General features: G+C 38.3%; 1 protein-coding gene across 4 annotated transcripts in view; it reads right to left on the reverse strand.

The window, feature by feature from the left end:
* Window positions 1-26,460, reverse strand: part of DLG2 (discs large MAGUK scaffold protein 2) — a 1,818,644-nt gene that overhangs the window by 1,064,555 nt on the left and 727,629 nt on the right. The window lies entirely within an intron of this gene.

The raw sequence follows: 26,460 nt of genomic DNA on the forward strand, positions 1-26,460 counted from the left end.
GGCATTTTCAAGTGAGAGAACCACCAAATTCTGCCATCCACTCCTCTTATTTCCAAATGCAGAATTTCAACAGTCTCTCACAAGAGACTATATGAAATCGATCCAATTTAAAGCAACTGATTTCCAGACAGGATAGAATCACTTTAAAAGATTTACCACAAAACTGAATATGGAGAAACACATGGCATTTTCAGTAATGGTAGCATTTTTTTTTTGGTGGAAAAATGTTTAAAGAAAATTTTCTCTTTCCTTTTCTTCTCAACCACAGTTTCACCAACTTAAAGCTGAACAAAACATTTTGACTCACTTTTAAAGTTAAGCTCATGACTTAATACAAAACTAAATGAGAAGAAAAGTGGAGATTTCAGAAGCAGAACTTTCTTTTCTCTACACTCATTTTATTCACTTCTACCCACAGTTTCAAGGATAACTCCTATGTAGATAACTCCCAAATCTATATTTTTACCACTATCTTCTCTTTTGAGCTCCAGACCTACTTCTCTAACTCTTTAGAGGAACAGTTGCCCAACTTTTTTTTTTTTTATCACTACCACTACAACTATGGTTCATTTCCTGAAAGGTATGATAGGGCTTGGAATGTGTGTGTGTTGGGGGGAAGGGGAATGGAATTTTCCGAATCACACCTGTACAGCTGCCATAGTTGGGCTTGGATCATAACTTCTTCTAGGAGCCAATTTCTGGCTTAAAAGAGAGAATGTTCATATGTGGAACAGCAGTGGGAGTGGTGAAGTGGGGAGTGCTGGGTAGTAATGAGTAAAGGATAGATTCAGTTCTACTGGAGACAAGCCCAGCTTATTGGTTATCATGGGGAAGGTAGGATGCAACTCATCTTTCCACTCTTTGAGAGATTGATCACATATCCCATAGGGTAAAGACAGGCCTCCTTGTGGATATCTCACAGCCTCCCTGCCCAGGGTACCCTTCCTGTCCCCTACTTTGGAGGTTACTAGCTAAGAAGAAGTAGCCACAAGAATGTCATACTAGCATCTCACAATAAATCACCATGTCCAACAAGGCCAAGACTTATATTTTCCTCTGCAAATGGTTCTCATTCTGACTTTAGTAGCTCTGGCTTTAGTAGTTTTCTAAGGGCACTATAATTCATCTGGTTTTCGACATTCAAAACTTTGGTGTGCTATTGGCTCTTCTCCTTCCTTCACTTTTTTTTTTTGTTTCCATTTCACTTTTATTTGCATTCTAATGTCATATTTACTCCCATGCCATAAGATTTTGTTTCTTCAGCTTCTTCTGGGATATATTTTTTCTTTTGAGCAATCTCCTCTTCTGTTTTAGGAACAATTTGTTCCTTTTCATTAATTATCATCTCAATATGGCAAGGAGAACTCATATATGGGTTGATTTGACCATAAGCCCTATAAGTATGCAGTCCCATTTTGGGAGCCTCGTTAACCTGGGTATGCTCAATGACAAGACAATCCACATCCAAACCTTTCAGTTCTGCATTACTCTCTGCATGTTTAAGCATATGCAGCAATAATTCAGCACTTTTTTTTGGGACAACAACCCTCTGTCCAACCCCACTGCTTAGCCTAGGCTCACTTGCCAACTCCACTATTACATCGCCTGAAAGCAACACATTGTTTCTTCAATGGACATCTTTCAGATACAAAGCTTTTTGGATAAGCATGAGTTTGATAGCTTGGGCTGTTTTGCGGGTTTTCTTGAAGTGGACTCAGAGATTTGAACCTCTTGACTTCCACAATTTTGTGGGGTTCTCTGGATCAAGAGAGTACCTCACCATTTTAAAGGATTACCTAGGATGGGTCAAGGGAAAAGAGCTTCTTCCTTCACTTCTAACAGAATTTGAATTACCTTTAGCTAGTCATCTGGCCTGCTTGAATCTCAGTTTCTCATCTGTCCAAAGAAGGGGTGAAACTAGATGGCCTTTGATGTCTCTTCTAGGTCTAAATCCTACGCCACTAAATCCAAATGGCTACAGGGGCCTGCTAATTATATGTTTACAACCTTGCTTAGATATATTGCTTCCTCATAACTCCCACTGTAACTACCCTAGAAAAGGTCTTAATTATCACTCATCTAAAAAAATTGCAGTTCTCTCCTACCAGGGGTTCCTACCTCCACTCTCACCCATGACCAACCCATCCTTCATCCTGCTGCCAGAATAATCTTTCTACTGAATATATCTAATCACATCACTTTTCTGTGCAAATGTGTGTGTATACATATATACATATATATTATATTATATATACTCATATGCATACATCTATTTTATGTCTCTGTGTATATATGCATACACATATATGTCTATTACATATGTATGCATATACACACATTCTTCCCCTCTCATGTATATATACACACATACAAATATATATGAGTAATGAGTGAAGTGTGTGCGAATTTTACTCACTACATACATATGCATGTGTATCTGTCTGCCTATCTGCCTATCTATAATCTCTATCCATCTATCTATCTATCTATCTATCTATCTATCTATCTATCTATCTATCTATCTATCTCCATCCATCAGCTACCTATTGCCCATTGATAAATGTCAAATACTCTGCCTGGCATTCAGACATTCTTGGCATTTACCTGTGAAAGGAGCACTGGCTCTAGAGGTCTGAGTTATAAAATTTACTACAATTTATAAGCAGAGTGACCTTGATATAGTCACTTCATTTTTCAGAAGCTCAGTTTTCTCATGTACAAAATAAAGGGACAAGGCCTAAATGAAATGACTTCTAAGATCTTCCCAGGTTGAAATCTGATCTATTCTTTTTCTGATCTACTCTGATCTACTTTTTTCTCTCCCCACACTCTGTGCCTGTCATATGCCTTATTGAGAATTACCTTTAAGGATTTGGAGTAAAGGTGTTGCCAAGAGGAAGAATAAAAAACAGTTTGAATAGCCCTGAATTGAAGGAGACAGGTATTAGCTCCAATCATCTTTATCTATAGGACTTCTCTCCCTCTCTGCACTCACTCAGCAATGAGAACATTCTCTTTCTTTGAGGAATGGAACCAAGGCCAGCATTTGAGGGCAGCAGTGTTGGGAGGAATAGAACAACATGCATTAGCCAAGAAGAGCAATAAAAAAAATCACCCTTCTTTTCCTTTAACCAAGATCAAGAAAGAAATGCTAGAAGGAATGACTGGGTCACATGAAGCCTTAGAGAGCTTCCAACTCTTCCAATGTCTCCCTGTAATGCCTGGATGCCTCCCACATCAATGCACTGTAACAGCGCAATCTTTCCCAGAATGAGAATGTCATGGAATGATGTGTTGGGCTCTTTCCATTTAGCCAGGGGGTATTTCTCCAGTTCTTCAAAGGCAGATATCATTGTTCAAAGGGCCACTGGCATCTACTAGGAAGACATAGCCCTTCCTCCTGTGGGTCCTCTCTCAAAAGTCAGACTCTATCCATATGCTAGTCATTTGACAGAAATCAGTCAGAATTCTTTACTGTTATTTATGTCTCGCAGCAAAATTGAGAGAAGATTTTCCATACACATCTCTTATACAACATCATAAGCTCTTTACCTACAGTGCAACTACTGGGCCTCTTAGCACAAGCTATTTTATTCTTTCTGCAAAGGAGTGCTCATTTCAAACAAAATAAAATGCTGGAGGACTTCTGTTTTAATCATCATAGTGTGTCAGCCATATATGGTCTTTAATGAAAATAATATTTTACTTGTCTTTTGTTCTTCTCCTCCACAGATCTCAAAGTCCTCAGCAAACTTTAATTAAGCTTCATTACAATACCTTATTGAAATTGTTTTTGTACTTTCATGGGTGTAAAGGATTTTTTTAAAGTCACTTTTCCTCATAGGTGACATTTAGCTTGGTAAGTCTGAGGTCATCACTTTTAAAGGTAAATATGTCTAACCAGACTGCTGGCCTAGGAGACAGATCCACTAATTACAGATAATCCAATTTTATCAACTGTAATTGGACCATCGTACGGACCAGGGGATGACATGAATTTCTGTCCAAATGAGAATTAGCAGTGTGCAAGTAAACATGCCTATTTATCTCAGTGATTTAACAAAGGCAGATGGGATACAGGACAGTAAATGCCCAGTATATATTGCAGTGAACTCTCTTTGACCTGGAAGTGGCTACCCAAGGAAAAAATCACCAATTTTAAGGAGCAAGCTTTTAAAATGATGCTCCTGCATCATTTGGGCTAGCAAAATAGTAAGCATAGATAACTAAGTAAATTGTAGTGCAAGACTATGCTCTTCTGAATTTCTTTTAGAGAAAATTTCCTTTTGGCAATGTGTGCATATGGGAAATACAAATATTAATTATGAAAGAATAGCTCAGAGCATGGAGGAAGATGATTCAGGAGCAGAAGCCCCTCTGCTTCCATGAGTGACATATTAAGTAACCATAAAATGTTGTGAGATTCCAGAAACACAATTCCCCCTGTTTAAAAGCTGCATAAAGCCTGTTTTCTGTGATTGCTGGGACAACAGCATTATAAGGTTAGAGAAATTTCTAGTTCATGATACTTGGGTTCATGTAACCACAGGGCTCAACCTGTTTTTCGAAAGAGAAGAGAATGAAACATTAATTCAGGCCCATTTAGCTTCCCCATCCCATACTTAAATATACTTCAAATGATTGCTGAAAAAACCCAAACAAAGGTCACAGAACGGCAAAATGAAACCACACCCACTCACCCTTCCTTGGAAGTGGCGTAAAGGCCAATCTATAAAGGGGCAGGATGTGATACTATATAAAAATTTTTGAATGATGGTGTGTTAGTATATTTGGGAGGAAATATGGTATAGGGGATAGAGAGATTTGCACTTGTCATCAGGAAGGAACAGGTTCTTCCTGAGACACTTATTTGCTACGTGATCCTTGAGATGTTACTTAGTTTTCCAAGTCTCAGTTTCTTCCTTTGTAAAATGAGGATAACAATAATACTGAATGCACTAGGTTGTTGCAAGTAGCAACTAAGTGTGCCAAGTATTTTGCAAACCATTGTTCATTCATTATCTGTTGTGTCCAACTCTTTATGACCCTATGTAGGGTTTTCTTGCAAAAATATTGGAGCTGCTTAGCTATTTCTTTCTCTAGCTCATTTTACAGATATAGAAACTGAGGCAAACAGGGTTAAGCAACTTGCCCATGGTCACACAGCTACTAAGTGTCTGAGGCCAGATTTGAACTCAGGAAGATGAGTCTTCTTGATTCCAGGCCGGGGATTCTACCCACTGCTCCAGAGCATAGATCATTATATAAACTTGAGTTACTGTTATGAATTAGTCTTATCTGTTCAATTTAAAGAGGAAGAAACTGAGCCCCAAACGGTGAAGCATCTTGCCTAAGGAAACAGGGCAAGTGCTCTGATATAGAATCATAGATTACCATGAGAGGAATTAGAGGTCATTAAGCATAACCTGTTAATTTTACATACCAGGAAACTGTGGCCAAGAAAACTTAGAAGATTTACTAAAGGTCAGAGCTGGAATTCAAATTCAGGACCTCTGGAACCCAGAAATAATTTTCTTTTCCACTGATTCAAAACGTTAGAACTTAGGTGTTCTGACTTCTAGTTCAGTGTTCTTTCCACAAAAGTATCTACCATTTAAAAAAAAAACCTGTAGTTCATTTTTTGGAAGTACTTGCAATCATACTGCTGAGAGAAATGGTGAAAAGCTAAACCAGGCTGCATAATGAATATAATGCATTGTACATTCATCTTTTCCTATGTTTAAAGCCCTGTCCTAGGTGCTATAAATGCCAAGTCAAAAACAGATATGGTCCCTGCTCATAAGGAGCTTACATACTAAAGAAAAAGAACTGTTTATAATTTGTGCCTCAGTTATCAAAAGCAAAATAATACATAAAGATAGTATTTCACTCTGATACTGGCTAATGTTCTTCATGCCAACACCATATATTCAATTCTTTCTGCTCTCATGGTTAATATACAGATAAGCTCTGGCTTCCATGTGGGAAATATGATGAATGGACAATGAGTGAAATATAAAGTCATAATGAATTTCTGAATTTTGAACTGTGATGTTCTTTTTAACATCCTCTCCAATTAAAAACATTTGATTTGATTGTTTATTATGATAATTCAATGTACCACTACTGTCATATATCTATCTGTGGATCTCATAATGTTGATGTTCCTACAATAATGATGACTACAATCCAGCCACATCTACCTGTCCTTTGTGATCCTCCTCCATGTCTTCCTATAAGTTTGGTACAAATAATCCACCCAAGGGGCCTTTCTCATATTCTCCTGACTCCCCACCCCTTACATACACACACACACACACACACACACACACACACACATGCACACACAGATATACACACACACACTTATATATGTATGTATATATGTGTGTATGTATATGTATGTGTATGTATACGTATGTGTATGTATGCATGTGTGTGTATGTTATATATGTGCATGTGTGTATTTAACTGTCTACCTATATATATACACACATCTGGCTAAGGACTGGACAGATTCAACATGAGAAGCACTTTCAGTGGTAGTGGAAAGGGAAAGGGTCCTGGTCAGGGCATCTGGGACTTGTGTTTTAATTCTTCCTCTGCCACTAACATGCTACATGAACTTGCGTCACTTCCTCATATCCTCTGAGCCTTAGTACCCTTATCTTTGAAAGAAAGGAATGTTATTAGATGATCTCAAAGGTTTAGTTGAGTTTAAAGTTTCTGTAACTTGATGTGAACAGAAATCATAGGTTGCAGCCAAATACATCTTACTGTTGAGTGCATTTCGATCAAACCTTCCAACAGTCTGATAGTGCTGATAAAACAAAGCAGCTTCTGCCAACCTTAGCAACGTATTCATTCATGGAAACTGCATTTATTTGGACCCTGTGTGTTTTGTGGAGGGATAATAAAGCATCTTCTGTCTTGAGATAGAAAAAGAAAGAGAGGACATGGTTTCACTAAAGAAATGAAGTCATTCAGAGGTGGAACCAGGAAAGAGGTAGTCACTTTGCCTTGATCTTGAAATCAAACGTTCTCATTGGTCAAATTAGTGGGTGGGATTAGAAAATATCTGAGGTCACCCCCAATTTTGAAGCCATGGATGCTATTCAAAGGTAAAGATTGCTTTACAGAAAAATGAAGTGTTGTGACATAAGCACATAGACAAAGTCACAAAATAAATGGTGTCTCAAAAGTTAGTTTACTGAAGTTTTATGCGAGAAAAGTAAGTAAAGTGATCATATTCTTCAATCCAGTGATATTTTTGTCAATGGACTCCAGGAGGTCAAAGAATGAGAGATAGGTGTATATACACACATATAACATGGATATGGGTAGGTGTACCCACACATATATACACATAGAATGATAACTGCACTCTTCATGGTAGCAAACATTTGGATACAAAGTAGGTACTCACTGAATAAGAAGCTCTGAATAAATTGTTGTATATGAATGAGATGAATGTTATTATTTTGCAATAAGTGATAAAAATGAACTCAAAGAAACATCAGGAAGACTTGCATAAACTGATGCAAAGTGGAGAAAGCAGAATAAGAACAAATATGATTATGACAATAATGAATATAAAAACAACACTAAAAATCAGGTAAAAACAGATAAGTGACATGACTAATCTTGGTGGTAAAGAAAAGGTGCTAAAATATACTTTGCTCTTCTCTGTAGGAGGCAAGTAACTAGGTGGTGCAGTGGATAAAGGCCAGATTTGGATTTAGGAAAACTTCAGCTGAAATTCTACCACAGATAGTTGCTGTGTGATCCTGGGCAAGCCACTTGACTTTAGTCTGCCTTAGATTCCTTAACTGAAAATGGGGATAATATTTGCACATAGTTTTCAGGGTTATTGGGAGGATCAAAAGAGGCAATATTTGTAAAGCCCTTAGCTTAGTGCCTGGCAAATAGCAGCTGCTTAATAAATGAACGTTTCCTTCTTTCTATAGAGAAATAGGGGACTTCAGGAACAGAATGTTGCTTATACTCACAGATGTAACTGCTGCATCAATTTTTTCCAGTTGCCTGTTTTCCTTCATTACAGTAGAGGAAGGGATACTGAGAAATAACTGTGGTGTAAGAAGCAAAAGGCATAGATGAAATTTGATAAGTGAGATTACCAAAGATCTGTGTCACTTGGGAAGCAGTGTGATCTAAAGTCATAATATTATTAAAACAAATTGTTTTTTTAAATTTTTTAACTGTGCCCAACCCATTTGTTCTCTTGGATATAGAATAGGCACTTAGATAATATTTATTTATTTGTCTGTATTTTTATTTCACTGGGGGAAAAAAAAACTGCTAGCCTGAAAGTGAATTTAAATAACATTGGTTGTAACTGGGGCCAAAAGGGCAAACAAATCAATCATCTTCAAGAGGAGCTAACTTTTGAGTCAGTCTGTGTTCCAGATCGAGACTTGGCATGTGCTCGCTCTCTTTCTCTCTTCCTACCATAGTCTTGACTCCTTGCTGACAGTTCTAATGACTCCTCTATAGTTGCCGGGGGCAGGGAACTTGAGTGTGGGGGCAGAGAGAATGGAATAATGCACGTGTCATTCCCCATGCTATATTTTAGAAGACAGAAACTAGTCAGAAGAATAAAGTCTGCGAAAATAATGTTACGTCAATGAGTCGTCCCCCACCCCCCACAAAAAATTAAGAGGTGGGTTGGGTTGGTGGGATAATGATATTTCTGGGAAAGAAACCTCACAAAGAAGATGATTAACACACAGCTAAGTTAAAAAATTCTAGTGGTACAAAGACCCAGAACCAAATATTGCTAAATTTAGATTTCTCTCTTTTCTATCATTCTCAGCCAGTATGAGAAAAGAGCTCATCCTAGTACTGGTCTGCAGTCACATCCCTGTGATCCAGAGGAAACAAAGATAAGCCACAGGAAGGGGTCATCTGAGACAAATTAGAAGAAAGCTCTCTCAGAGGCAGCCTACTATAGTTGAAGAAGCACTGGTCATGGTGGCAGAAGATCTGAGTTAGAGACCTAACTCTGACACTTATTAGCTGTCTGATCCTGGGCCAATCACTGAAATGCCTTGCTGTTTCTGTTTCCTTATCTATAGAATGGGCTTCATAACTGACTGCAATGATGAAAAGATTTCATAGGGCTTAAAGCATTCAACAAATATGAGTAGTTACCAAATTCACTTTTCTGAAGTGAGATGGACCCAGAACTATGTTATTTAATAACATAATTATTAATGTTGGCTTTTATGTACATTATCTCATTGAGACACATAATAACCCTTTGAGGTTAGACTTTCTTGAGTTTTCTTTCCTAAAATTTTTCAGCTTCAAAATTTTCCTCACGATCAGGTGTTTGTTAGTGGACATTGATCTAGCACACTGAATGTATTTGTATCAGCTTTTCTATCAATAAACAAACCAGATTCCTATCTGTTGCAGTGATTTATTTGTAAGGATGTTAGGCAGCTAGGTGGCAGAGTGGATGGAATGCCAGGCCTAGGGTCAGGAAGACTCATCTTCCTGAGTTCAAATCTGGCCTCGGACACTTACTAGCTGGATAACCCTGGGCAAGTCATTTAATCCTGCTTGCCTCAGTTTCCTTATCTGTAAAATGAGGGAGAAGGAAATGGCAAACCACTCCAGTATCTTTGCCAAGAAAACCCCAAATGGGGTCATGAAGAATCATATATGACTGAAGCAAATGAACAACAACAGTAGGAAGGAAGTGACTTAATCTGGTGGGAAAAACCTGGTCTAGCAGGTTAGGACAATCAGGCTCAAGTCTTTTCTCTGGCCATAACGAGCTAACCTTTTTGCTTTACATTCTTTATCATCGCAATGTATAAGGCAGAATTATATATAAGAGTATAAGAGTTGGAGGTTTTTATGACCTCACTAAGAAGTAAAGATAAGTCATCTAAACATAATTCTAAATCTTTGATCCAGTGAATTAATAATCATTTAGAGATCATTTAGTCCAAAGAATCCATCAACCAATAGGCACCTATTATGTTCTAGGCATTATGCTAGGAACTGGGGGATATAAATACAGCAAATGATATAATCTAGGGGTGGGGAACCTGCAGCCCCCAAACCACATGTGGCCTTCTAGGTCCTCAGGTGTGGCCTTTTGATTGAGTCCAAGTTTTACAGAACAAATCCTTTTATTAAGGGCATTTGTTCTGGGAAGTTTGGATTCTGTCAAAGGGCTGCACCTGAGGACCTAAAGGTCCATATGTGGCCTCTAGGCTGCAGGTTCCCCACCCCTGACATAATCCTTAATCGAAGGAATTTATATTCCAGGTTCCTTATTTTATGGATGAACTCAAAAGCCATAAAATTTTATCTTTTATCTTTAAAGTCATATAGATAAGTAGAGAATATGGGTTTTGAACCAAGATCCTAATCAGTTTTGAGCTTCCCAATGTTAGGTGCTATCTTTTGTCTATTTGGAATCCCCAGCAGTGCCTGGAATGTAGTAGGTGCTTAACAAATGCTTACTGACTGACTGGCTCCAAATTCAGTGTTCTTTTTTCTCCAAGAGCACATTATAATGTTTGTGAATTGAGGAGAAGGCTGAATGTCCTTTTTGTTAGGAGAAATTAATTTTTCTCAAGATGTCTTCTGCTGTATATATATAGTTCTAGTCTCTCTCCTGAGCTCCGGTCTTTCACCAACTTACCTGCCAATTGGTTATAAATATTCTGAATTTACATGCATATTTATAAGGCTGCCATTCAACATATATTGCCCATGTATAAGGGCAGATAAAATGTCCTCTTATTTTTTTGTTAGGCAATCAGGGTTAAGTGACTTGCCCAGGGTCATACAGCTAGTAAGTGCCAAGTGTCTGACGCCGGAATTGAACTCAGGTCCTTCTGACTGCAAGGCCAGAGCTCTAGCCACTGTGCCACTTAGTTGCCCCTGTCTCTTTTTTTCTACTATCCCTCAGAGCACTTAGAGAAGTTTAGAACAAGAGCTCAATAAATAGTTGGCCGATTTCTTTTCCTGTCTAGATCAGCTAATATGGAAATTAGACAATCATTTCTTCATCTATAGTGAAATCTTAGGTCAGATTAATTGGAGTTTAGTGCCCAGAATAAGGAAGATGCAAGTAGAGTACTGTATTCCATACTGAATATCCCATTTTAAGGTTTAATTGGCAAACTGAAGCAGGTTCAGAGGTGATAAGGGGAACAGAAATGAAGAAAGAAAAACTTCTGAAAGAACCAGGCCTGGAAAGAAATCTTTGGAAGAGAGAGAAGGAAGAAATATAGGACTGTCATCATTGTTATTTTTTTTTTGCAGAGCTATCATGGACAAAAGAGATTAGACTTAATCTCTTTGGTTCCAGAAGAAAAAACTATCATGTATAGTCCTTGACAGGGGGTCAAACACAAAAAGAAAGGGACCCCTGCAGCTTACTGACTTAGAAAACCACAAACTAACATTATCTGTGCTGCGTTGTATTTTTATTTTATTAAACATTTCACCATTACATTTTGATCTGTTTTCAAGGCACTTCAGAATTTTACTGCTTGGTTCATGCATTGGACTTCTCTGGTTTAGATAACAGCATCATAACTGAGTTTAAAGGACATCTAGTTCAACCTCCTCATTTTCTACATAAGAAAGAAGAAAGCTAGAGATGACAACTCAAAAACACACTCTTTGCTTCTGGAGGTTGCCTTGATTTTGTTTCAATTTTTTGCCTTATGCATAACCTTATTAGATAGAATATTATCTCCCCATTTTATAGATGAGGAAACAGAGAACACAGGGCAGTTGAATAATGTGCCCAGGATCACACACCTAATAATGAAAGTCACAACTTAAATTCAGGTCTCATTCACTAAGACCAGTGCCCTTTCAATTGTAGGGGTTTCTTCCAGCTTGTCTCAGGTAGACGACTTCCTGAAACCGTACTCTCAAGGTCATAAAAGGACAAAGAAAAGAGTTTGGATTTTATCCTAAAGGTCCTAGGGAGCCATTGGAGTTATTTGAGTAGGGCAGTGAGACAGGAAGATCTTTGTTTTAAGTATGCCATTTTGATACCTCTGTGGAGGACTGATTCCTATGGAGGAAGTAGGAAGACAATTTAGGAGATTACTATAAGAGTTGAGGCTAAAAGCAAGAAGGAACTGATCTATATAGGTAACTCTGTGTGCGTGTGTAGTCGAATAGAGACAAAAGATGTTGTAGATGTATAATCAACAAGACTGCTCTACTAATTGAACGTGAGGGTTAAGGAGTTGAGAATATTTCAGAAGTGGGCCACTAGAAGTGGCCACATGGGTCATAAGAATTATGATGGTGCTCTTGGCAGGTAGGAAAGTTAGGAAGAGGAAAAGGGCTTTTGAAGGAAGATAACATATTCTGGTTTTTATATGTTGAGTTTGAGATTCCTATGTGATATCCACTTGGAAATATCTAATCAACAGTAAGCTGATGCAAGACTGGAGCTAAGGAAAGAGATTAGTACTAGATATATACATGGGAAGACATCTTGAGAAAAAAGATAGTTGATCCACAGTGGGTGTCAAAGTATGGTCTGATGGCCCTTGTGGGTCCCCGAGAGCCTCTCAGGGGGGCAGCAAGGTCAATTAAACAATTTTTATAATATTACTAAGACATTTCATTTTATAATATGGTAAATGTTGATAGATATGCCCTGCATAAATAAAAGCTTTTTAGGGGGAGATTGTTAATAACTTTTTAAAAGAGTGTCCTTAAACAGTGTTAGATCCTGAGGCCCAAAGCATTGAGAACTGCTAGATTAGATATCATCATTGGAAAGAGAGTATACAGATAGGAGACAAGGACCCAGGACATAATCTTGGTGAACACACACACACACACACACACACACACACACACACACACACACACACACACACAGGAATCAAAGGATCGTAGCATCAGATGTTTAGAACTAGAAGAATTCTTAGAAGTTACCTAGTCTGGACTGCTCATTTTAAAAGTAAGCAAGTTAGAGGCCAGTAAGGTCCTACAACTCAGTCAAGGTAATACGGCTAAAGTGACAGCGAGCTCAGGGACTTTCACTCTATATGGGGCACACCTCTTTCCCCTCTACCAGGTTGCCTCAAAATGGCATGGATCATTCATTATATTTTGATAAAACAGCCTGAGAAGGAACAGTCATTCAGGCAGGAGACAAACTAGGACACAGCAGCACTGTACAAATCCAAGGAAGATAGAGTATTAATAATAAAGAAAGTGGGGTAAAGAAATGAGCATTTTTATTACGCCTACTACTTGCCAGGGATTGTGTTAAGGGCTTTTTATTTTTAACAAATATTATCTCATTTTATCCTCATGACAAACCTGCAAGCTAAGTACTATTATTATCTCCATTTTTACAATTGAGAAAATTGAAGCAAACCAAGGCTAAGTAACTTGCCTAGGGTCACACAATTAGTAAACAACAGAGGCTAGATTAGAATTCAGCTCTTCCTGATTCAAGGTCCATCACTTTATCCATAGGAACACTTAACTGACTACATGTTTAGGAGTATTCAGGAGGAGAAGGTCATCAACTGTGTCAAGGATTATAGTCAAGAAGAGTACAGACTGAGAAAAGATTGATTTAGAAATTAAGGGTTCATTAAGTACTTTGGACTAAGCTGTCATATGATGACATTGGAAACCAGACTGCAAGGAGTTGAGAAACATACCCAAAGAGAAGTAGTGAAATTTAGGAATATGGATAGCTTTTTCTTAAAGAAAATTTGCTTGAATAGCACATTAATCTTCCCCAGTATCCATTTCTCTCCCTGGTCCCAAAGAGTTACATCTCGTAACATATATATTTTTAAATGGGAAAAGAAGAAGAAGACATGTCAGTAAGACTGATCAATGCATCCACAAATTTGACAATATAGTTAATATTTCACATATACAGATCCTCCAGTTCCACAAAGTACTGGGATGAGATGTATAGACAACTTTTTTTTTCCCACAAGTATGACAATAAAATAAAAGTGAGATATAGAATAATACCTTGAGGGAATGGTAGGATCAAATGAAAGATTTGTAAAATGAGGAATGGTGGGCAGGTTTGTAGACAGTAAGGAAGCCAGGCATAGCTGTTAATATTACAAATGGTGAGATAAAAACATTCGAGTTTACACGCAAACAAGCTATGTACTTTTCTAAGGAAATCAGAAAAAAGAGCACACTTGGGCTCTGAGAAAAGAATGCACATTTTTTGTTCTACATTGGGACTTTCCTAATTTGGAAGAAAATTGTGTTCTTCACGATGATGCCTGCTCAGAATTAGGTAGGAAAAATGCCATCATTGTTTTCAGCGTGGCGCTGCTATGCTCAAAATCCTTCCAATGCTCCTTGTTACCTAGAGAATCAAGTTCATATTGCTAGCCTGTCTACAACCTATGTTTTTAACCATGCTTCCTCTTACTCCCCTATATAATCTATTCCCCTTTGTTGTTTTTCATCACCCCCTGAAACAAATTGTGTGTGTGTGTGTGTGTGTGTGTGTGTGTGTGTGTGTGTGTGTGTGTGTGTAATCCCTACCCCCTACCCTGGATTCTCCTTTTCCCTTAGTTATCTGCCCTGCCTAGGAATTTCTATGGAAACTATTGTATCTACTAGTCAGCTGGTACTTAACTATATGTATCATCTTGTTGTTTGTTTGTTTGTTTGTTTTTTGTCTGATCAATTACTATTTAACTCTTGAATTGTTTTACCTTTCATATTACAGCCAAGTCCTGATTAATACAAACAACGATTCTCCTGGGCTGGAACCAATAACCACTTTTTACATAATTATAACTGTGAGCAATGCAAATTCAAATACATGGGCCCACTTGATGGGGCCCTATTCAAGCTCTGGTTGCATTTCATTTTGTATGCCTTGCTTAAGGGTAAGAAATAAGTAGATAACTTTGTACCTTCCTTCTCACTAACCCCACCCATCCACCCACACCCAGAGTTCAGCTCACTCATGGCTTTTAGAAAGGGCAACCAAATTTTCAATCTGAGCTAATGCAAACTATTGCCCAATAGTACAGATTGACATTTTTTATCTACACTTTTTTAGATTTGGAGAAAAAGGGAAACAAGAAATGTGCCCCAAAAATTACAAATGGAATTCAGGGATCACAAATGTTGAAGAAAAGTAGCTAGTCTATTAATGGGTAAATATTGGGACACCTTACCTTTTTTCTCATGAAGAAATCTATATGCTATGAATCAACCCCTAACATCTGTTCACTTTTATAGATTTTTTTTTAAAAGAGATATCCTACGTTTTAGCCATATGATCCTCAGAAAAACTCTGTGAGATAGGTAGGACAGGTATTAATACATTTTTTAAAGATGAGGAAACTGAGGTACACAGAAGTTGACTGATTTGCCCCAAAACATGTTGTATAGTGGCAGAGCCAGGACCAGAATCCAGGGTTTCTGGCTTTCAGCCCAGTGGTATTTCTACTGTGCCCCCTTGCCTTTCTGTGCTCTGCACAGAAAATGACCTTGGCATTCAAGTTATTCAGAACAGATAGATTAAAGATGATCTTCCTTTCTGGGTATGGACCTTGTGATTTTAGAGGGTCATAATTTATCAAGTGATGTGAAAGTTGGTCATTGCTTCTATGTATAGATCTTGGTGGGAGGAGGGGGGAGCAGACCAATTATGGCTTTAAGATACTTGAATTTGATTCTAGGATAGGGAAATATGTAGAGGGAAATTAAGCACTTTCAATGGTTTTCAGTTAATTATTTTCTTTAGAGGCTTTGAAGAACAGCCAAAGAGATTTAAGATGAGACTTAACAGATACTTTTGGGGAGGAGAGATATGTTGCAAATCCATGATTTCATTGGTGTAGGGAACACCCTCCACCAGTGCAGATGAGCAGGGATTCTTTCATTTACAGCCTTACAGAGTTCTGGTCATGGGAGTGAAGGTGGACAATGGAGAGGTTAAAACTCAGATGACTTGTCCAGAGTTACACAAAGAATGTGTCAGACTCTAGACTAAATCTAGAAATTTTTGAATTAGACTTCAACCCTATTTCTTTGATGTCATGCCACCCCTCAGCATTTAATGAACAAGAGAATTTATTCTTTCCCAGACTGGTAACTTGTTGCCGTCAAAGAGTCTCTTCTCAGAATTATTTGCCGTATTTCTGCTCATGTGTTACTTTATATCCTATTTCTTAAACAGTCTATGGTAAATATAAATAAGAAAACTCATGGTCTGTGTTCAACCCATGTTAATTTTGTCCTTCATTTTCTTGTCTGAGAACCAAAGTGATATCTTCAGACATCATTCAAGGCACCATTTCCACTTCCTCCCCACTGGAAAAATGGATTTTTCCTGTGCATTTTTCCTGTGTATTTCCAGATTTAACCTTATTTGGATCAATCTCAGGTTTCCATAACTCTCTCTGGACTTCTTAAACCCTACCATGCTACTCCAGCTCCCATTTATGCAAAGGCTTTCCCTATTAGAATTTAAGTTCCTTGTGGGAAGGACTATCTGTTGCTGTTTGGTCTTTTCAGTTGTATCTGACGCTTTGTGACCCCTATTTGGGGTTTTCTTGGCAAAGGTACAGGAGTGGTTTGCCATTTCCCTCTCCAGCTCATTTTACAGATGAGGAACGGAGGCAAAGAGGACTAAGTGACTTACCTGAGATTACTCAGTTGGTAAATTTCTGAGGCTGGATTTGAACTCACAAAGATGAGTCTTCCTGATTCCAGGTCTGCCATTCTATCCATTGTGCCACTTAGCTACCCCTAGGACTACCCAGCAAACTTTTATTTATAATACCAGTGCCTGGAACATAGGAAACATTTGATAGAGAGTCAATCTCTCTCTCTGTCTCTCTCTCTGTCTCTCTCTATCTCTCTCTCTGACTCTCTCTCTGTCTCTCTCTCTGACTCTGCCTCCATAGGAATACTGCTTCTAGGAAATGGCACATGTCACAGTTATCACAGTTCGTCTTGCTGCAGTTACTCCCCACCTTGTAGGTGAAGGATTCCAGGAGACCCCTTTGGTTCAACCCATTTTCGTGCCTCACTTCCATAGTTCAACAAATACCACATTTTGATGGGGACTAACAACTCCCAGAGGGGGCACATGAGCTACAAAGGAAGAGTATGACTTGAAGATCCTGGATAGCTGAAAGATAACTTTAACAATCTGCTTACCTTAGTCTTTTCTCATTGATCAATCATTCCCACCCCTTTTCTCATCTTTATCTCTCCTCATCTAATGCGTTTCTTCCCAGAAATGTACAAAGTCAGGTAGACGGTATAAACATTATTAAACCCATTTTCCAGGTGAAGAAAATGAGGCCCATGAAAGTGAAGTAACATGTCCAAAGTCATATAGATGGTAAGTAGCAGAGTCAAGATTTGATTCTAGGTCTTTTGAGAATTGTGATGTGTCTTTTGTTATACATTGGCAAATCTGAAGAGGTTTAGAGAAGGCTTACCAGAATGTAGCCAGACTGTACAGAAAATAGAGCACTGACCTTGGAATCAGAAAGACCAGGATTCAGTTCTGGCTGCAAACAGTAACTAGCTGCATGACCTTTGTCAAGTCACTCTCTCAGTTTGCCTCTGTTTCCTTAAATATAAAATGGGAGTGGGGAAAATAATGGAGATAATAAGAGCATCTATCTCCCAAGGTGGTTGAGGAACAAATGAAATTATATTTTTAAAGCACTTACTACAACGCCTGGCATACAGTAGGCACTACACAAATGCTAACTATTGAGATGATGACTGTGATGACAATGATGATTATGGGGGTGGTGATAGTGATGAGGGTGGTGATGGTGATGGTAATGGTGATGTTGAGAGGACTAGAAAATGGAACATTTAATTTGAGGAAGAAAATCGAGGGAAATCTACACCAAGTACTTGAAAGGCTATCATATAAAAGAGGAATTAGATTGATAGAAAGCAAAGGTTTGTGCAGTCAAAGCATCATGATTTTAATCATATTTCTTCTATTTATGACCTATGTGACCTTGGGCAAGTCAACTGAATCCTTGGGGATACAGTTGTAAAATGCAGGGGTTAAACTAAGTAACTCGAAGGTCCCCTGAAACTGTAAATCTATAACCCTGAAATAGACTTCTTTTTTTCTGGTTGGCCCCACAGGGCAGAATTAGGAGCTCTGCCAAAATGAAAATTGAAGGGAGGCAAATTCATGTTCATGGTAAGGAAAAAAAAAAACACCAAACTATTTATGTAGAAGGATCTGGGTGGTGCAGCAGGGAAAGTGTTAGATCTGCAGTCAGGAAGACCTGAGTTCAAATTCAGCCTCAAATACTTACTAGCTATGTGATACATGGCAAGTTATACAGCTACTACTTCAGTTTCTTTATCTGTAAAATGGAAATAACAAAAACATTTAACTCCCTGAGTTGTTGTGAGGATAAGATGAAACAATATATGTAAACTTCTCTGTAAATCTTAAAGCTTTATTTAAAATTAGCTATTGTTATCATTGTTATTATTTTTATTATTAATGTTATCACTGTCCTAATTAACATCATTGCCCAAAGATTTAGTGGGTATCCATTAGTGAAAGTCTTCAAGCAGAAGTTGGGTAAGCATTTTTCCGGGATGTATTAGAGGTAATTTCTGTTCAAACATAAGGTTTGATTCCTTGAGAGGCAGTATTATACAAAGGCACACGATTTTGTATCAGGGAACCTAAGTTTGAATTCTAGCTCTGCTACTTACTGCCTATGTGTGACTTTAGGGAAATCACTTAACCTCAGCTTCCTTATCTATAAAATGAGGGGGTTGGATTCAATGATCTCAGAATTCCTTTACTGTTCTAAGCCTATAGACCTATAGGACTTGGAGATGCCTTCCAAATGGGAGGTTCTGAGATTCTGTGATTACTAATATGAGGTGGAAACATTTGGAGTAGAATTCTTCCTGTTTTTGTCAAGAAAATTCTGAAGCTTGTTTTCACGGAGAGGGAGAGCATAACACAATATTCACTATTCTACCTGGAGAAAATGCCAATCCACCAAATGAAGGTCCTTCTATCATACTCCATTGGTGTGGGCCTTGTATATCGACTACACTTCTCCCTGAATAAGTTTCAGCCAGGCATCCAGGAATGAATAAGATCTGGGCTAGGAAAGAAACTTCAGTGATGACTCAGGACCACAATTCTTTGCCTTCAGCAAGAAGCACCAAACAGTGAGAAAGCCAATTATAGAAGTACAAACCAGGCTTCCATTCAAGACCCCAGTGAAGAGAACAAGGGCGTGGGAGAGTAGGAGGGAGTTCTTTTTGCATGAAAATATTTGAAATGGATCATTTATGCTCCTACTCTCTTTTTAAAAATCTCCTCCTGTGGCTTTCACTATTCACTGTGTTCTGGCTCTTTATAAACTAGAGTCACCAAGGTCTTTCAGAGAATTTTAAAGTGGAGGGTTGAGAGGAACTTGCTCTCCCCTGCTTGCCTAGAGATACAAGCATGATGGGTAAAGCTAAATATCTGCCTTCCTAATAAAGTCTCAACCAAATAGAAGACCAGCTGCTTGGTTCTGAATCAGTCTTTGAAACAAGGGTGGTTGATGTCTTTTTATGAGTTAAGAAGTATATGACATATGCCATATGGGGAATGTCCTTTCCCACCAATTCAGCCCTCTAACCACAATTCTGCCTACTTTCTATCTTTAAAGTTTCACTTCCAATGATACTTCATCTGTGAAGCTTTCCCTAATCCTCTTTCCACAGCAGACTCAATTCAACAAACATTTATGAATAAAAAATCAAGGCAGTCCCTACTCTTGGGGAGATCAAATTATAATTGGAGAAGACAAAGTATACATACATGTACACACACACACACACACACACATATATATATATATATATATATATATATATATAATTATAATTTTTATGTTATATTAATTCTGTTCTATTCTATTTTTCCTATTATTCCTATTTATCTCCTATGCTATCCTATCATGTGTCTTTAGGTGCAAGTCTATGGAAAGACCCAGTGGTGTTCCAACTTACTGTAAAGACTGTAGTTTGTGACTTTTCTGCTCATATCAATGGTGTGAGTGGCTATGTCCATTCTATAGTCTGAGGAGTAGAAGTGATGGGGGCCATGATCACTGAGAATGGGAAATGCTCTAGTCTAACTCTAGTAGGGGTAGGGATTGTAATAAATAATAGCAATAAGATTAATAACTAGAGCTTGTATAGTATTTTAAAGTTTGCAAAATGTTATCTAATTTGATCCATATAGTAACCCTTGAAGTAGATGCTATTTCATCCCCATTTTATAGGCAAGGAAACTGAGGTTCAGATTAAATAATTTGCTCCAGGTGACATAGCTACTAATTTACTGAGGAAAGATTTTTAACTTGGGCATTACTGACTCCAAGTCTATTGACAGTACCTCTAGAGGGAAATAAAAAAGGAAAGATGGTATTGTCTGAGAGGCAGCTAGATGGTTCAGTGGATAGAACAGTATGCCTGGAGTTAGGAAGACCTGAGCTCAGATCAGGCCTCAGACTCTTACTGAGTGGATGACCCTGGGCAAGTCACTTGACCTCTCTTTGCCTTAAGTATCTTTTGCCAAGAAAGCCTCATGGACAGCATCAGTGTACCATATATGGTCCATGGGGCCACACCTAAACAATAACAGCTGAGGGAAAGGGAGATCTCAGGGCTTTTGGGGTAAATATTGGACAGAGGTACAGAGAAGGGCTTCTCAAGGACAAGTCTTCACATTATTGTGTAATTAACTGGGCTTCTTTTTCCACTCACAACTCACAGTTTAAGAGTATGCCATGCTGAGTTCTGGTAATAATAAAAGGAAAAAAAAACAGTCCCTGCTTGCAAGAAGTTTACTTTCTGCTAGGGAGATAAAATATTTATGCAGCTTCATAGAATATAATTTAAAAATGGAGAGAACATTGACCACTCGAGGGTCAGAAAAAGCCTCATGTTGGAGGTAGTGCTGATGCTGAGCCTTAAATGAAGCCATAGATTCTAAAGAGCCCTAGTGATATGGGATTTAATTCCAGAAATGTGTGTTCCTCTCAGTACTTTGTACCTGTCCTTCCTTACAAATTTACATCCTCTGATTCTATGGCTAATCACAGTCTCCTTTACATTATAGCTCTTTGTGTCTCTGTCTTGTGTCTTTGATAGACTGCAAGCTACTTGAATAAGATGATATTTTCTTATAAGCTCTGTATGTCCCTTTTTGGGCTTAGCACTTGTACCGAGAAGAGGCTTAAAAAGCATTTTTTTTTAAGAATTGTGAATTCACCTACAATTAATTTGCCATTTAGCCAACAGTTTCTTACCGACACTCTTCATCATTGTTGTATCCTTCTGCATACCCATGATCAGCAGCTGTACCAGAAAATAGCTGGCTGCCTTTTCAAAGGTAATCTCCAGCAATCATGTTTGCCTCTAATAACTTTTTGCAATTATAGCTCATGTTTTCAGTAAAAGGAAGGTACATTGTGTTAAGCTCATTTATCTCAAATCCCAGCTCCATAAATGAAAAGGAAAGTCAGGAGGGAAAAATAGGACCTACAAAGCATTCTTCACAATAAGACCCATTTACTTCTAAACTCAAAATGACCAGACCAATTAATGACAGAGATTATCTTAAAACTAAAAATCCGTGATGAAGACCATTTAATCTCAACTTCACTCAAAGCATATTTGGGCTTATTCAAGGTCCTAAACATCTTATACCTTAGGAATTGCACTTTCAGCCCAAGCAAAATAAAGCCACAGGCAAACCCGAGGAAGATAGCACTTCCCCAGAGGCTTGGTTGCAAACATGGAGGCACTTTTAAGAACAAGAATAAGGCACTAAATAGTTAGGAGTAAAGAATGTTGAAAAGAACATTGAAAGAACAGTGAAAACGATTTTGGATTGTGTCAAAAGGTCTGGGTTTTAGCCTTGGGTCTGTTTTTAATTAGCTGTGTGACATTAGGCAAATCACTTAACCTCTGTGGCCTAGTTTATTTATCTGGAAAATGTGAGTTTTGGACTAATGGACTATACTTCGTTTCTCTCTGTGTGTGTGTGTGTGTGTGTGTGTGTGTGTGTGTGTTTGTAACTTATTTGAAATCTAGTGAAACCTATGGACTCATTCTCATATTAATATTTTTAAATGCATGAAACACAATTCAAAATAATTATCAAGGAATCTATATATGCATATATGCATATATACATATATGTACACACACACACATACACACACACACACACACACATACACACACACATATATATTCTAGCTCATGAACTTCAGGTTAAGGATATCTGAACTAGATTGACCTTTAGAGGTATAATTCAGAATTGTAACCCTCAAATTATGGAAAACATTTTGATAGATTTTCCAACCATGTGTTTGTTGCTCATTCTCATTAACATTTCTCTACCTCTGTCAATAAAAAATAAATAAGTAAATAATTATCTCCAGTTCTTCAGTGGGAGTCAGCTATCAAACTGAGCTTCTGTCCACTTTTAAAAGATGCAAAGAAGCCCAGATTGAAGGGGGTGTTGGTTGTCACCTCAAATTCCTCCCCACGGCAGTAGAAAGACAAAAAGAATATAGGATGGCTCAGTGACCCTGGGTAACATCTTCCTTAGGTCTCCTCTTAGCTTTCAAAGTGGACATTCACCTTCTGATAGCATTTCTAGCAAAATGTATCTCTTTTCAAATTCAATAACTATGTAAATACTATTTACTCTTATGAAGAAAGAACTATATATTAATTCATTCAAAAATATGTATGAAAAACCTAAGTAACAGACTATACAGATGAAAAAATGAGTAAAAGATGACCTTGACCTTGCAGAATCCACCACCTAGTGGGAAGGAAGGAGGCATGTACACAGACTACTATAATTCTGGAATTAAAATGAGAATGCAACTAAAGATAGATACAAGGTTCTATGTCACATCTGAGGAGGGAGACAACACTGCTTGCTAATCTAAGGAAGTAGGAAAGACTTTGATTAAGAGCTTAGACTTTAAAGAAGATCTAGGGATCAGGCAGAAGAACTAGGAGAAAGAGTGAATTCAAGGAAGACATATTAATTAGGGAAGGTTAATCAGTCAATAAGTGTTTAGTGAACAACTAATATGTACCAAGCACTGTTTTAGGCAACAGAAAAAATATGATGAATGGGAAAATCCCCATTCACAAAAAGCTTGAAGAGGAAGGGGAAATGACAGTGGAAACATAGAATAAAAATTAATTTAAAATTAAGGAGAGGGCAATAAAGATGAAAGAGAGAAAAAGAGAGAGAGAGAGAGAGAGAGAGACAGAGAGAGAGAGAGAGAGAGAGAGAGAGAGAGAGAGAGAGAAAGAGAAAGAGAGAGAGAGAGAGAGAGACAGAGAGAGAGAGAGAGAGAGAGAGACAGAGAGAGAGAGAGAGAGAGAAGAGAAACAAAATGATACAAATAAATGAAGTAATTAAATTCAAGGTAATTTGAGAGGAAGAACACTAGCAGGCGGGGAATCAGGAAGAGCGTCATGCAGAATATGGTTGAGATGCAGTTACAAAGAAGAGAGGTAGTGTATGAGGTAGATGTGAGGAGGAAGGCAAGGTATAGCACACAGTACAAATTCCAGGGATGGAATGATGGAGCGTTGTTTGTTAGCATCTCAGTCTACCTAAATGCAAGGTGTAGGAGGGTGCATCATGTCCAATTAGGCTGGACAAATAAGTCAGGGATAGCTTGTGAAGGGCTTATAAAGTCAAAGGGAAGAATTTATAATTCCTTCTAGAGATATAAAGTGGCAGTGGATTTTGCTGAGTGCAGAGTGATGTGATTAGATCTGCACATAACATCGATGCTACAGGTGAGTTATTTAGTAGGTACTGACAGCACTTTATCAAGGTACGCTTCCTCTACTACTCATTTGACTTATGCTGATACGATCATGGAAGTGATGATTACCCCCGGGCCCGTCAATCTCATCTTCATCCAGGGGTAAACCTCCTATGAAGCAGATCACTCCCAGAGATGCCTTATTCTCACCTCTGACTAGCTGGGGTTAGTTCCAAATTCAGGAAGTAATAGTAATATGTTGAAACTTTTTTTTTTCCTGAGTAGTAGAATAATCTGGTCAGAGCTGTATATTGGGGAGATTAACCTGTCTTCTGTAGGATTCCATTTATACATTAGTGGAGAAAAAACACTGCTGGATGCAAGTGAATATTGCATTTCATTTTTGATTAACTTGGTAAATAAAATCATGATGTATTACATTCATTTATAAGCCCAAGTATAGTTTCCCATAGGAAAAACAATCTGTTTCAATTCTGAAATGTGCACAGTTAACTTGCAAACAACAACCAAAAAAAGGTACATTTATGAAGTGCAGTAAATTGCCTATTACTTAGAAATGATGTCAATTATGCCTGAGCCAAACGCTTATATTTTAAGTAATGCTCCTTATTACAAGAAAAATACAGCCCATCAATAGTAATATGCCTTCAAAGATGCTGTTAAAATATTCTATCACCATTGCAGGCCACTGGTAATAAAAGCATACTGCTCTAAGTGATTTTTTCCCCTTCCAATGTCTTACAGCTCTATTTGGACTTTTCCTGTGCATTATATTATGCATATTATGAGTACGGGCATATTGGCTTTATGCTTCATACTAGAGTTCTCTGCCAAGTTTTCGTTTCCTGGCTACTCTCACTTGTAGCAGGGTAGGGGCATACCTATAGCAACTAACAAACCCTGGGTTCTAGTCCTGGCTCAGCAACTAAGCCAATATGTCACAATGATCAAAACATAACATCCTAGGGCCTCAGTGTTGTGGAATAGAAAGTATGTTGGAATTAGAGGCAGATGATACACAAATTCAAATCCTGGGTCTGACACTTATTACTCATGTGATCTTGTTCAAGAAATTCTGTCTCATTTTTCTCATCCACAAAATGAAGGGCCTGGACTACCTCGTCTTTATGGTGCATTCTGGTTCTAAATCTATGATCTTGTGATCAGTTTTCTAATTGGGAAATTGAAGGGGCGGAGCCAAGATGGCAGAGTAAAAGCAGTCACTCGCTTGAGCTCTCCCCCAAACCCCTCCAAATACATGTAAAAATGGCTCTAAACAAATTCTAGAGCAGCAGAACCAACAAAAGACAGAGTGAAACAAATTTCTAGCCCGAGACAACCTGGATGTTTGAGTAGAAAGGTCTATTGCACAGGGCTAGGAGAGAAACATAGGTTAGCGTGGGCACACATGCAGGCAAAGACCAGGCCACAGTGAACCTGAAGCAGGCCTCGGAGGACTGAATCCCAGACAGCTGTGGTAGTTTCCAGACTTCTCAACCCACAAACTCCAAAGACAACTTAGGTCAGTAGGAAAAATCTGTGACCCTGGTGACAGAGAAGCTTAGTCCCAGATCCAGTCCTGGCTCAGCCCCAGAGGCAGCAGCTGCTTCCAGAGCTTGGCCCACAAACTAAGGGGGAATTGAGTGGCTGATCGGAGGGGGAATTTCAGGTGCCTCTTTGTGCTGAGGTGGGATTCTTTTGCTTTGCTTGTGCTTGGATATAGGTCACAGTTCTGGGTGGCAACCCTGGGGAAAGAAGGAGCTCTGGAGTGGTAGAGCTTGTAGTGGTGATGAAGAGAAAATCGTCCTCACAGTTCCAAGGCAGAAAAGAGTGCTTGTGGTCACTCACAGACCAGAGCACAGGCCAGGAAAGGAATGAACACCTTGCCCTTGATCATACCACCTTGCAAGAACTGAAAACTTACAGGTCCTTAGAAATATCTCTGAAAACAGCTGCACAAAACCCCCAAAGTTTGGGGCAGTACATTCTCTACACTGGGAGCAGACTCCTAGCTTAACAAAGAATTTAAAAGTTAAGTAATTGGCTAGAAAGATGAGCAACTGTGCAAAGAAAAATAAAGTGAGACCACAGAATCTTTCTTTGGTGACAAAGAAGATCAAAACATACAACCAGAAGAAGACAACAAAGTCTAAGTTCTACATCCAAAGTCTCCAAGAAAAATATGAATCAGTCCCAGGGCATGAAAGAGCTCAAAAAGGATTTTGAGAAGCAAGTAAGAGAAGTGGAGGAAAAATTGGGAGGAAAAATGAGAGTGATACAAGAAAATTATGAAAATCTAGTCAACAGCTTGCTAAAGGAGATCCAAAAAATACTGAAGAAAATAACACCTTAAAAAATAGCTTAACCCAAATGGCAAAAGAGGTCCAAAAAGCCAATGAGGAGAAGAATGCCTTAAAAAGCACAATTGGCCAAATGGAAAAGGAAGTCCAAAAGTTCACTGAAGAAAATAAGTCCTTAAAAATTAGAATGGAGCAACTGGAAACTAGTGACTTTATGAGAAATCAAGATATTATAAAACAAAACCAAAAGAATGAAAAAACAGACAACAATGTGAAATATCTCATTGGAAAAACAA

Source organism: Phascolarctos cinereus, unplaced genomic scaffold (assembly GCF_003287225.1).
Source record: "Phascolarctos cinereus isolate Bilbo 61053 unplaced genomic scaffold, phaCin_HiC Scaffold_726;HRSCAF=1367, whole genome shotgun sequence".
NCBI lineage: Eukaryota > Metazoa > Chordata > Mammalia > Diprotodontia > Phascolarctidae > Phascolarctos > Phascolarctos cinereus.